Here is a 12,588-nt window from a genome sequence, read left to right on the forward strand (position 1 = left end):
TGAGCACAGACACACAAGTGACTGATCTGGATTTTTGGGACTAAGTAAACCAATTTTGGGAGCCTGTTATATGTAAAAGATTTTTCAAAATCACATTTGAAAAATTTTTTCTAACATGTATGTTACCATTTTATTGTCTTAGCAGTTGCTCATATATGTAATTCCTTCCAGATTCCATTGATCAATTTTCCTATTCTTCTACATATACCACAATTTGCTTTTATTGTTGATTCTTAGTCTCCTCCTCCCCCTTCCCTCTCTTCCCTTTACTCTGCTCCCAACACCCCTGCTTCCTTTTCTTCTTCCTATATTTTCTAACTTTTCTTTTGGAGAGAAAACAAAACAAAGTAACATAGCAACTCAGCATAAGATGTCTTTGTATAAATATCTTAGTGGGACAAATATTATCAATTCCTCTACATTAAAAATAATATAGCCTATGAATTATAAGTTTGCTCTGGAATTAGATTGCCTGGATTGAATTTCAACTTCGATACTTGTTAGTTGTGTAAATCCTGCTTTACTACTCTTTTTGTAGTGCTTTTTTATCATTTATAAAGTAGGAATTTTTATATTAATAGTAACCACCTCATAGGGTTGCTTTGAGATTAAATAATATGCTTAAAGACAGAGTACAATTCCCAACACTGAAAAAGCTCTCAGTGAATGCTGGCTATTTTATTTAATACTCTTGGATTATTCCATTTGTTTAGCATTAATAAACATATGTAGAAATAGAAAACGCCTGCTTGTCAAAGCTCTTGGTTGCTGGTGGATTGTTTATTATGGTATTGAAAATAGGCAATAGTTAATTTTTATTAGGTAATTCTCTTTTCCTGCTTCTTTCCTGAACTCCCATGATATCATATCAAACTTCTTGCTGTGTTTTCTAAAGCAATTGAGGGTCTGATTTAAAGAAAAACACATGAAAATAAGGCGACCAGGTCTTAGATATTTGATTTTTCTCCAAGATGCCAAAACAAACAAATACCAGTGTTTTCTGAAGCAAATGGACTTTAGGACAGATGCTCACAACAGGAAGAAACGCTGAGGTTATTCAAATTACTGAAGATCTCTGATGAGCAGATTCTCTTGCTTTTTTAAAAGCAGCAGAGGAGTTTTAAATTTCCACCTAATGCTGTGAAGTGTCTCTTCTTTCTGTTTTTCTTGCAGACTTGTTTCTACAAAACAAGAACAGACCCACTGCATTATATCCAAACACTCCTATCACAGTATCATATTATCATTTTTGTTCCATTGTAATGACTTATCTTCTGTGTTCAGAGCTTTCCCCTCAGAGACTGCTGGCTTGTTTATAGTTTAGCTGCGATTGGGTCATATAATGACTCTTACGGCGATGACAGTACAGGCATGTGGTACCAGCATAATGCCTCACAGATAAGACTGTAGTCAGGATGCTTGTCAACTTTTTTTATGGAAAGTATCAAGGCCAACCTTATAGTCCAATAACTAGAAACTGTGTAGTATAAAGTTTAAGGATGTAGTGTGACTAGGTTAGAATCTTAACTCTGCCATATTCTAGTGGCTGAAAGTCTCTGAGTATTGATTTTCTCATCATTATAAATAGACATAATGACAGTACTAATAACAATAAATGTACTTCCAAAACTCATTCTCAATAAGCATTAGTTATTACTACTATCATATACCTACCATTAGATGCAAATGTCAAGTTCTGATGCCTGATTTTCCTGCCAGGTGAAGAAACACCCAAAGAGTAAAACTCTTGACCCTTCTAAATGTATTCACACAAATGCCTCCAGAGAAGGGGAGTCAGTTGACTAGTGTGTTTCAGAGCATGACCAAACATGGGTAACGATGCTGCCTTCTCATTTTTCCTGGAGACCTTCAAGAAACAGATCACCTACTCTGTTACTCTATTCTGTAAATGTTTTCCAGAGAAGCCTACTCTGAGGGAAGCCTATGATTTTTCACTTTAGACAAATTAGTAAGTAATTACTCGATTCATTAAATCTAATTTTATGAGTCAGTCTTAAAACCTCAATGTTGCCAAAGTGTCACCTAAGTCACTTACTCTAGTATCAGCTAATCTTTTCATTTTGAAATTGTCTAAAGGGGGAAAAAAAAAACAGAATTTTAGCCTCCTCGAAGCTCTGTATCTCCTACTCTAGTGCATACTCAAGGGGACCAAGTTTTAAGTATCTTTGATTCCCAATTCTCTTTGAATGATAAATTTCATTCAAATTTCCTGGTATGTAATATATTTTATAGTTTATATATAAACACTTTGCGTAATAAGATCTATATCCAGATTAGGATAGAACCAGTTAGCTTCAAGCCTGCCACTCTCTCTTTTTATATAACCTAGTGTGATCTGTCACTTCTTTCCTTGCCATCAGAAAATAACACTACCAATATACATTGAACTAACTATCTGCTTTGTGTTCAGCTCATTTCTAGAGACACTGCTTAGGATTCAATTTTTCTTTGAAGTTTCCCTGAGCAGTGGAGTCAGCAAATATTTATTGAGCATTGTATGTCTCCTACTCTGTAGTAAACACTGGGTAAAAAACAAACAAAAAAAAATGATAAATATGACAATATATTTCTAGCATAATGGGATACACAAGCCCATTATAAACATATTTATGATTTAAACCAGTATGTATTTGTAACATGCTGATGTAAATTGAGGGAGAAAATGTTAAAGCCTTAGTGGTTCAAGTAAAACTGACAGAGGCTGAAAAACATTGAGAATAAATATAATGTCATTTTTATTTTGAAGAGTGTTTTGAAGATAGAGGATATGTGTGGATATATAAAACAGTGTCATTTTCAAGATGGGCAAGCAATTGTTAATGGCGGAATATAAACCAGATTAAATTTGAAGAGACTTCCTGAGATCTGTCATTTTTAAAGTTCACTGCAAACAATATTGAAGGGATAGGATAATGACAGGAAAGATACAGAGCAAAAATAGAGTGCTCTGAGAAGCGAGTGGCAGATGAGTAAGTGGAGACTTGAAGAAGTTTGAATAAAAAAGTGAAGTGATTTGTTAGAGGGAAATGTTGGAAAAATATTTTTAGGATGGGCAAGTTTGGATGTGTTTCCTGACTGAGAGGAACAAAAAATTAGATAAATGTGGAGTAAATAATAGTATCCAAAGAGATGGCTGGCTTTTCCCCTAGGCTTCTGAGAGATGCTCTCTAAGCACTTGAAATGTCCTGTCTTTATAGGATTGTCTTTGTTGGCCAAGGGACATTATTTAGTCTAACAATGTGGTTTAAGATAGGACTTTAAGTCATGCATTCTCAGTCTGACCTCCAGAGGTGTTGCAGACTGAGGTTGCCATATAGGCATTTGACCATACAGCCCCAATAAAAATCTTTGGACCTCAAGGCTCAGATAGACTTTCCTGGTCAGCAATGTTCCACATGCCTTGAAATATACAGATGAGACTCTTCTCCACAGGCAGAGGACAATGGAAGCTTCATGGTTGACACTTTCCTGGGTTCTGCCTTTTTGCTTTCCTCCCTTGGCAGATTTTGATCATATCCTTTTCCAGTGATAATCCATAACTTTGAATATAACAGCTGTCAGTAAGTTCTAAGTCCTTCTAGTGAATTACCAACCCTGAGGGTAACTTGGGAACTCTCCACCCCTGAACTTGCAGTTGGTACCAGAAGTGAGGGCAGTCTTGCAGACTCTGTGTGCTCCTCCTATCTTTGTAAAAGGATGTTGAAAGCTAATAATAATGCATATATAGCCAATCAAGGTAGTGAAAGAATGCAATAAGGATAAGAATTGTGGGGCAGGCATATATTTGTCCAGATGAGGGGCGCACCACAATCTTGACACTTTGAGGGAAAAAGAACTTGAGATGGGTGGTGTGGTATAGAAAAACTTACTAAAAGGATGAAAAGTTCTTGTGATTCATGGTGGAGGAACCCATTGTTCTTCATGAATGAAAGAGAATTTGTCTTATAAGTGGTTTTAAATAAAGGTTAAAATAAGGATACTCAAGAATGGAAAAACCTGCAAAAGAAGCTAAGAGGAGTTGTGGTCAGCCAAATGAGGTCAGAAACAAACAAAAAACTGAAAATCAAGCCAATATTTAAATGTGAATATTTACCCACAGCACAGCTTTATTCCTTCTTTTCCATTTTGGCGTAGTCAGCTGTGAGCTTTATCAAGTCTTTGCCACAGCAGGGCACCAAGGCAGCAGTGGGCAGAGAGAAGGTACTCTGTGAGCAGAGTACTTATTGAGAGATGCTTCTTCAGGGAGATAAAGAAGGATTTAGATAAGAAGAAACACTTGGGCCTTGTTTCCAGATAGTTCCAGTTAATATATGGTACCACTCAAAGGGAAAAAGCTATTAATAGATAATTTGTGCATGTGTGCTCAGTTGCTTCAGTCATGTCTGACCCTTTGTAAACCCATGGACCATAACCTGCCAGGCTCCTCTATCCATGGGATTTTCCAGGCAAGAATACTGGAGTAGGTTGCCAAGTCCTCCTCTGGAGGATCTTCCCAATCCAGGGATCAGACCCAGGTCTCCTCTGTCTCCTGTGTTGCTGGGGGACTTTTTACTTCTGAACCACTGGGGAAACCCCATGTTGATACCACTGGAAGAGAAAAAGTTAGATAATTGATTCTATCTGAAAAACTAGATAATTGATTGCCTATAAATAGGCAATAATGTGGCTACTACACAATGGACAGGAAGGAGGATGTCTGGACCTGATGGATTTTCTGGGCTTGGTACTCACCTGTGAGTAAAAACTATAACAAGCCAAAATAAAAATACCCAATAATGACAGCCTCCTTCGGAGTGCATATTTTCACCTTTTTTCCAGATAAATAGTTATGTCCAGTTTAGGTTCTGGATGAGGGCAAAGCAAACATTGAGTTGAAACTGGGAAAAGGAATTTATGGCTCCTAACTCCAGCCACATATACAGTTTCAGGCTGTGGACGATAGTAACTGTGCATATTTTTCTTCCTTGCTTTGATATTTATCTACATTAAATATTTTTTCTTCCATTTCCCATAGATACAACTTGTGTAAATAACATTCAACTCTATAATCCAGCATTTAAGTTTCAGTATATAAACTGTTGTTACTAGGCAAAGAGAGAAAAATGTTACCTCTTTTAGGGAAAATATCAGCGTGTGTGTGACTGTACAAAAAGCAAATACGTCACATCAGACAGGCACAGTGCTGTTATCCTCTTCATTCAGAAGTGAACTGTGTGTCAACAGCTCGCCTATAAATACAGATTTGAAATGGTGGAGACTGCTGGGCTGTCTGTCATCAATTTATTCCCTTTTCTGGTCTCCTTTGCTTCACAGAAAAGAACACAGAGCTTAATTTCGCAAAATCCCCATTCACATATGGTTTCAGGTTAGAGTTTGACATTGGACAACATTCACGAGTGATTTACAAGGGAAAGACAAATCTATTCCTTAGGGACAGTTGAATTGAAATGAACTTCCTGGCAGGCTTTTGAGAAGAGACAGCTGCCACAGACTGAGGTAGATGGTGAGAGCTTAGCAAAGATCTGTAAAAACTGCACTTACTTTGAGTTCTTGAGAACCACACTCTTCAGGATTTGAGGCGGAGATATTCATTAGAAGCTTCTATGTTCATCACTCCTCAGCTGTTGCCAACTGGGTGAACCTATGATTCCCAAATTAATGTCTTTATTTCTGGAATACATGTCCTTGCTTTTATTTTCCTAACCAAACCCTGACAGAAACAGCAGATAATTTCATTCTGTAGATGTGGAAATGTGCTAGAATCTTATTTAGTGGGTTTTTATATGAACTGAATCATGTGAAATTTGTCCCAGGGCTTAGGAAATCAAATTTATATGAGTTTACTTAAAAATATTTATGTTGGTCATTTGTCATTCACATGGCTTAATATTGAATTTTCTTGTAATGGCACAGAATTATTGGCAAGCTGATTGCCTTTATGAGTGTTAAAATAAGCAAATTTCAAGAAAAATGCAGGAAAAAAATCCAGAAAAAGAAGGTAGTGTTTATATAACATAAACATATAAGACATATATATTTAATATATAACATCTTTTCAAAGTATAAAAATAATGACTTTTGGGAGAATGGATTCTTTAAAGCTGGAAAGTTGCTATGGTTGTTTTTAAAGTGGATGAAATTTCTGTGCCTTAAAGATCAGCACTTCTTACTTCTGCGTCCTGCGTGAAGTATAGGCAGGGCCAACATTTCTCAGGATACTCAAATAGTACCTCATTCTCTTCCAACTCCATTGCAGTTCCCACAGATTGAGGAAGCAAGGCAGATACCTGCTCTGCAAGCCTCAATATAACTTGTTCTCCCTCCTCCCATGAGCTCTGGAATGTTCAGATGCTAAGTGTTTTGTTAGATTTGGGGTGAGTAGCATGAAGACCCTTCATGTTGTTACTATTGGCTGTGGGCTTCATCTCAATGTTTACTTGAAAATCCTGCACTGGGACATGTCTGCTACCCACTCCAGTACTCTTGCCCGGAAAATCCCATGGACGGAGGAGCCTGGTAGGCTGCAGTCCATGGGGTCGCTAAGAGTTGGACACGACTGAACGACTTCACTTTCACTTTTCACTCTCATGCACTGGAGAAGGAAATGGCAACCCACTCCGGTGTTCTTGCCTGGAGAATCCCAGGGACGGGGGAGCCTGGTGGGCTGCTGTCTATGGGGTCACACAGAGTCGGACACGACTGAAGCAACTTAGCATCCTAGTTATTAGGAAAGTAGGACATTTTAAGAAACTGAATAGCAAGTTAATTTTTAAGTGGAAAAACATTAGAATTTTTAGCCATGATGGCTCAGACAGTAAAGAATCTCCTGCAATGCCGGAGACATGGGTTTGAACCCTAGGTCAGGAAGATCCCCTGGAGAAGGAAATGGTAACCCACTCCATTATTCTTGCCTGGAGAAGTCTATGAACAGAGGAGCCTGGTGGGCTACAGTCCGTGGAGTGACAAATTCAGACACTACTGAGCAACTACCCCATTTTCATAGGACAGATCAACTTTATGATTTTGCTTTTCTAAACCTTTAGAAAAAAAATTACTAGGAGCAATCTTAATAATAATTAACATCAATGTGGTTAAATAGAAAAAAGATGCATGGTATAAAATATTATTCAGAAGCCAAGCATAGGAAAGGATTCATTTGAACCAATATGGCAAAACCATAAAGAAGTGCTTCTAAATTTAAAAAGTTATTAGGATTCAATAAGTACAATATCATACATTTTTTAAAATCATATAAAACAATGATTTATAAATATGTGTGTTTATGAGTATGTGTGTATAAATATATAGAAAAAGAATGGAAGCATACAGACCATAATATTAATAGTCATATTCCCTGAAGCTATGGAATGAGACATAGGGTAGGGGAAGTTACATTACCTGTAATGGAGATATTTTTGAAACAGAAAATACAAATATGATATAGTTGCATTACTAAGTATACTTTTTAATTAAAAGAGATAGCATCATGATATTATGTATAATCTTAACAATCAACATCCCCAACTACTGAAATTCAGTTCAGTTCAGTCACTTAGTCGTGTCCAACTCTTTGTGATCTCATGGACTGCAGCACGCCAGGCTTCCCTGTCCATCAAAAACTCCCAGAACTTACTCAAACTCAAGTCCATTGAGTTGGTGATGCCACCCAACCCTCTTATCCTCTGTCATCCCTTTCTCCTCCTGCATTCAATCTTTCCCAGCATCAGGGTCTTTTCAAATGAGTCAGTTCTTTGTATCAGGTGGCCAAAGTACTAGAGTTTCAGCATCAGTCCTTCGAAATAATATTCAGGACTGATTTCCTTTAGGATGGACTGGTTGGATCTCTTTGCAGTCCAAGAGACTCTCAAGAGTCTTCTCCAACACCACAGTTCAAAAACATCAATTCTTTTGCACTCAGTTTTCTTCATAATCCAACTCCATATCCGTACATGACTACTGGAAAAACCACAGCTTTGACTAGAGGAAACTTTGTTGGCAAAGTAATGTCTCTGCTTTTGAATATGCTGTCTAGGTTGGTCATAATTTTTCTTTCAAGGAGCAAGTGTCTTTTAATTTCATGGCTGCAGTCACCATCTGCAGTGATTTTGGAGACCAAAAAAATAAAGCCAGACACTGTTTCCATTGTTTCTCCATCTATTTGCCATGAAGTGATGGGACCAGATGCCATGATCTTAGTCTTCTGAATGTTGAGATTTAAGCTAAATTTTTCCCTCTCCTCTTCCACTTTCAGAAAGGGGCTCTTTATTTGTTCTTTGCTTTCTGCCATAAGGGTGGTGTCATCTGCATATCTGAGGTTATTGATATTTCTCCCAGCAATATTGATTCCAGCATGTGCTTCATCCAGTCCAGCGTTTCTCATGATGTACTCCGCATAGAAGTTAAATAAACAGGTTGACAATATACAGCCCTGATGTATTCCTTTCCTGATTTGGAACCAGTCTGTTGTTCCATGACCAGTTCTAACTATTGCTTCTTGATCTGCATAAAGATATCTCAGGAGGCAAGTCAGGTGGTGTGGTATTCCCATTTCTTTAAGAATTTTCCAGAGTTTGTTGTGATCCACACAGTCAAAGGCTTTGGCACAGTCAATAAAACAGAAGTAGATGTTTTTCTGGAACTCTCTTGCTTTTTCATTGATCCAGCAGATGTTGGCAATTGGATATCTGGTTCCTCTGCCTTTTCTTCATTCATCTGGAAGTTCATGGTTCATGTATTTTGAAGTCTGGCTTGAAGAATTTTGAGCATTACTTTGCCAGCGTGGGAGATGAGTGCAATTATGTGGTAGTTTGAGCACTCTTTGGCATTTCCTTTCTTTGGGATTGGAATGAAAACTGACCTTTTCCAGTCCAGTGGCCACTGCTGAGTTTTCCAAATTTGCTGGCATATTTAGTACAGCACTTTCACAGCATCATCTTTTAGGATTTGAAATACTTCAACTTTCTTATGTGCACTCCACAACTGGACCACTCAGAGATGTTCATGGGGTTATACAGAGAAGAGAAGAAGGAGGAAGGAGACAGAGGTGGCCAGGAGGATAAAAGGGGGAAATGAAAAGGAGGGAGACAGATCCAGCCAGTAATCAGTTCCTTAAGTGTTCTCCACCGTCTGGAACACACAGAAATTCACAGAGTTGGGTAGAGTAGAGAGGGGTTAGGGAGGAGACACAGGCGACCTGGTGGAGAAAAAGGAGAGTCCAAAGGGAGAGAGAGCAGTCAAGCCAGTAATCCCGTTCCCTAGTGAAAAATGGGTACTGAAGATTGGGTTCTTAAAGGTACAAATTTGGTAACAAATACATAAAAGCAAAAATTAAAAATCTATAGTAGAGTTTGGAATTTCAAAAATACAATGTTAAAGAAAAGAAGAAGGAAAAGAAAGGGAAAAAAACAAAAAGCAAAAACAAACAATGTTGCAAAAATTATAAAGAAAATATAGGTACAAAATTGATAACAAATACCAAAAGCAAAAGTTAAAAATCTAGAGTAGAGTTTGGAATTTCAAAAATACAATGTTAAAAAAAAAGGATAAGAAAAAGAAAGAGAGAAGAGCAAACAAACAAAGTTGCAAAAATTATAAAGAAAATATAGGTACAAAATTGATAACAAATCCCAAAAAGCAAAAGTTAAAAATCTAGAGTAGAGTTTGGAATTTCAAAAAATACAATGTTAAAAAAAAAAAAAAAGAATAAAAAAGAAAGAGAAAAGCAAACAAACAAAGTTGCAAAAATTAGAAAGAAAATATAGGTAAAAATTGATAACAAATACCAAAAAGCATAAATTAAAAATCTAGAGTAGAGTTTGGAATTTTAGATATGCAATGTTATATAAAAGAAGAAGAGAAAGAGAGAGGGAAAAAAAAGTCACAAAAATTATTTTAAAAAATAGGTACAAAATTGATAACAAATACCAAAAAGCTAAAATTAAAAATCTAGAGTAGAGATTGGAATTTCAAAAATACAATGTTAAAGAAAAGAAGGAAAAAAAAAAAAACAAGGTCACAAAAATTATAAAAAATATATATATGAAGTTTGCTTTAAAAAAAAATAGGGTCTTTTTTTTTTTTTTTTTTTGCAAAGTAATAGTAGATTATAAAAGTGAAAATTAAAGGAATAATAGAAGACTTAAAATTTTTAAAAATAAAAAAATAAAAGAGAATGATCGTAAAAATATATCTAGGACTTTCTCTGGTTTTGTTGTGAATATTGTGGGGTCAGTTCATTTTCGGCTAGTTCCTTGGTCCGATTTATATTTCTCAAGATCTATAGGCCCCTTCCTATGTAGTTGGTAGTAACCACAGGGTTTTAATCTATTGTCTGTAGCTTCCAAGGCGGTTCCCTCTGTTATAGCTTCTTCTGTTTGCTGGTCTCTTCAGTGTCTGGTTTCCGCCCTGACACAAAGGGGACGGTGGTGGACACTTTTTTTTTTTTTTTTTTTTTAGGCTCACTTGTTTAGTCCCGCTGTGGGGAGGGAGGGACGCTGCAAACAAGTAACACTGGCGTGTGCTCGCAGTGCTGCAGCCACACTGGGTCTGCCCCCGCTCACGGCGCGTGTAGCCTCCCTGCCCACACTGCTCAGGCTCTAGGTTGCTCTGCTGGGAACCATCCGTGGCTGGCCCTGGGCTGCTTGCACCTCCCGGGTCCAAGCTACTCAGGTTCAGGCACTTGGGTAGTCCTCAGAGGCACAGACTCAGTTGGGCCTGCGTTTTGTGCCCTTCCCAGGTCCGAGCAGCTCAGGTGATGAGGTGTTTGGCAAGCACAATTGCTGCAACTTATCGCCTCCCCACCCCTCGGTTATTTGGGTGTACAACCAGAGTACCTTCTCAGGCGGATGTTGACCGTCCAGAGCCCCAAGAAGTCTTAGTTAGCAAAAAAGCCTCCTTACAGTTTTATAGATAATGTCTCTCTGGGGCTGCGATTGCCGGCTTCTGGCTCTGGCTGCCTGTCTCCAGATGGGGATGGTCTGTAGCTGGCTATCTCTGTTCAGCCCTTTGTTCCGTGTGCGGGCCTGGCTGTGTCTTAGGTTAGGGCTGGCTTTTTGCGTGGTAGATATCCCACAGTCTGGTTTGCTAGCCCAAATTATTTTGCTCAGATAGTGCTCAGGGTATTCAGGCCAGATCCTTACTCTAAGCGATGCAGCCGGCGCCGTGCCTCCCTGCCCAGCCCCCGCTTGCTAGTGGCGGGTGCAGGCGTCTGTGCTGCTTCTCCGCTGGGGGAGTTACCGTAGGGCTCGCAATCTGCGGGTTTTAATTGTTTATTTATTTTTCCTCCCTGTTATGTTGCCCTCTGTGCTTCCAAGGCTCGGCACAGATTCGGCAGTGAGAAGGTTTCCTGGTGTTTGGAAACTTCTCTCTTTTTAAGACTCCCTTCCTGGGACAGAACTCCCTCCCTCCTTCTTTTGTCTCTTTTTTGGTCTTTTATATTTTTTCCTACCTCCTTTCGAAGAGTTGGGTTGCTTTTCTGGGTGCCTGATGTCCTCTGCCGGCATTCAGAAGTTGTTTTGTGGAATTGACTAGGTGTTTAAATGTTCTTTTGATGAATTTGTCGGGGAGAAAGTGTTCTCCCTGTCCTACTCCTCCGCCATCTTAGCTCCTCCTCTTGACTTCCTACTTTTGCATTCAGTCCCCTATATTGAAAAGGACTGAAATTATGGATAGTTTATTAGTTCTCTTTGTATTCTCCAATTCTGCACCCAGTCTAGGGGTAAGGAAGTAATTTTTTGACACCCACCTGGTGTCCTACAATTTAATACAATACTGATACTGCATATCTGGAGATAGCATCAGATCCCACAGGTTAAGAACTCAGTCCTAGCCTATGACTGATACATGTTGAGGTCTGACAGAAAACAGCAAAATTCTGTAAAGCAGTTATCCTTCAGTTAAAAATAAATAAATTAAAAATAAACGAAGTTCATCCTAAAAGAATGACCCCCACTTCCCTTTAGCTAGCCAGTGAGAAGTCTGGGTTGTCACCTATGCTTCTGATTAACTGGCTATAAATAGGGGTTCCACTGACACCCTTCTTAGTTCAGTTCAGTTCAGTCACTCAGTTGTGTCTGACTCTTTGCGACCCCATGAATTGCAGCATGCCAGGCCTCCCTGTCCATCATCAACTCCCTGAGTTCACCCAGACTCACGTCCATCGAGTCAGTGATGCCATCCAGCCATCTCATCCTCTGTCGTCCCCTTCTCCTCCTGCCCCCAATCCCTCCCAGCATCAGAGTCTTTTCCAATGAGTCAGCTCTTTGCATGAGGTGGCCAAAGTACTGGAGTTTCAGCTTTAGCATCATTCCTTCCAAAGAAATCCCAGGGCTGATCTCCTTCAGAATGGACTGGTTGGATCTCCTTGCAGTCCAAGGGACTCTTAAGAGTCTTCTCTAACACCACAGTTCAAAAGCATCAATTCTTCAGCACTTAGCTTTCTTCACAGTCCAACTCTCACATCCATACATGACCACTGGAAAAACCATAGCCTTGACTAGATGGACCTTTGTTGGCTAAGTAATGTCTCTGCTTTTCAATTTGTTATCTAAGTTGGTCATAACTTTTCTT

At 38.7% G+C, this 12,588-nt stretch overlaps 1 long non-coding RNA gene across 1 annotated transcript; it reads right to left on the reverse strand.

The window, feature by feature from the left end:
• Positions 1 to 619: 619 nt before the first annotated feature.
• LOC138984402 (uncharacterized) lies at positions 620 to 11,617 on the reverse strand. The gene is made up of 4 exons (XR_011461667.1): positions 11,468 to 11,617; positions 5,563 to 5,662; positions 4,115 to 4,608; positions 620 to 1,181 (listed from the first exon to the last, which is right to left on the reverse strand). It is a non-coding gene; the product is annotated as an uncharacterized lncRNA (long non-coding RNA).
• Between the last annotated feature and the right edge of the window lie 971 nt (positions 11,618 to 12,588).

The sequence above is a fragment of the Bos mutus genome, chromosome 21 (genome assembly GCF_027580195.1).
Source record: "Bos mutus isolate GX-2022 chromosome 21, NWIPB_WYAK_1.1, whole genome shotgun sequence".
NCBI lineage: Eukaryota > Metazoa > Chordata > Mammalia > Artiodactyla > Bovidae > Bos > Bos mutus.